Genomic DNA, 1,305 nt, shown 5'->3' with positions numbered 1-1,305 from the left:
TGCAGCAACTTGATGTAAGGCAAAAATAATTGCTATCTCAAGTTATTATAAAAGACAGAATAGCTAAGGCTAATTCTATTAGATTTCTTTATTACATCTATTATGGGTCTTATTATTGTCCCATATTCATATTTGGATATCTAACCACAGTTAAAAATAATGTATATGTGGTTTGAGGATTAGACCTTATGGTTTACTAGACATATGTTTTAGAAATAAGTATAAAAAATCTACAAAAATCAGTATCATATTGTTTTTGTTAAAAAAAAAAATTCTGTATCAAATAAAGCAGTTCATTAACATGGATTGCATCTTATGTTTAACCTCAAACTTCCTTCCAGTTTCCTAATTCCATATTTACTGATAATTAGTTGCGTGGCACTAAAAAATCTTTTAACATTTCAGCGATTTTTTTTTTTTTTTTAGTATTTAAAAAGAACGTTTTATAAAAAATAACATCTATATAAATATTTAAACTTTACATTTATATGAACTAAAACTGCATATGATTTTAGTTTCTGATATATTAAAAATTACGAAGTGGAAATAGGAGATGAGAGAGAATGAATTTAAAAGGCTCATTACAGTGACGCTGCTTTCCCTCTCCCATAATACCTCACGCTCTTTCTTTCTAACTTGGGCCCCACAGGATGGCTCCCGCAAAGAAGGGTGGTGAGAAAAAGAAGGGTGGTTTTGCCATCAATGAAGTAGTGACCAGAGAATACACCATCAACATTCACAAGTGCATCCATTGAGTGGGTCTCAAGAAGCATGCCCCTTGGGCACTCAAAGAGATCCGGAAATTTGCCATGAAGAAGATGGGAACACCAGATGTGTGCATTGACACCAGACTCAACGAAGCTGTCTGGGCCAAAGGAATAAGGAATGTCCCATACCGCATCCGGGTGCAGTTGTCCAGAAAGCGCAATGAGGATGAATATTCAATAAATAAGCTCTATACATTTGTTACCTACGTACCTGCCACCACTTTCAAAAATCTACAAAAAGTTAATGTGGATGAGAACTAACTGCTGATTGTCAAATAAAGTTACAAAACTGCAAAGCTGCAAAAAAAAAAAAAAAAAAAAAAAAAAGGCTGCAAAAAAAAAAAAGGTGCATTACAAATCTATCAGCTAACTCAGCCTCACAAAAAAAGGAAAAGTCATATCATGGAACCCAAATTCACAGAAAAAAATTATAGTCTACATGAGCACAATATGAATATTTTAATGGAATTTACAAATACAACAAATAATAAAACATATTGTATTAACAAAATATACTCTAATACCACCAGCATTAAGA

The 1,305-nt window shown here is 32.4% G+C and overlaps 1 pseudogene; it reads left to right on the top strand.

Annotated features, from left to right (window-relative positions):
* The first annotated feature begins 626 nt into the window (after positions 1–626).
* Positions 627–1,028, top strand: LOC109449542 (large ribosomal subunit protein eL31 pseudogene; annotated as a pseudogene).
* The last annotated feature ends 277 nt before the right edge of the window (positions 1,029–1,305 follow it).

The sequence above is a fragment of the Rhinolophus sinicus genome, chromosome 17 (assembly GCF_057876585.1).
Source record: "Rhinolophus sinicus isolate RSI-liver-muscle chromosome 17, RSI-T2T, whole genome shotgun sequence".
Lineage (NCBI taxonomy): Eukaryota > Metazoa > Chordata > Mammalia > Chiroptera > Rhinolophidae > Rhinolophus > Rhinolophus sinicus.
The sequence above is the reverse complement of the archived record's forward strand: the minus strand, read 5'-3'. Positions and strand labels throughout refer to the sequence as shown.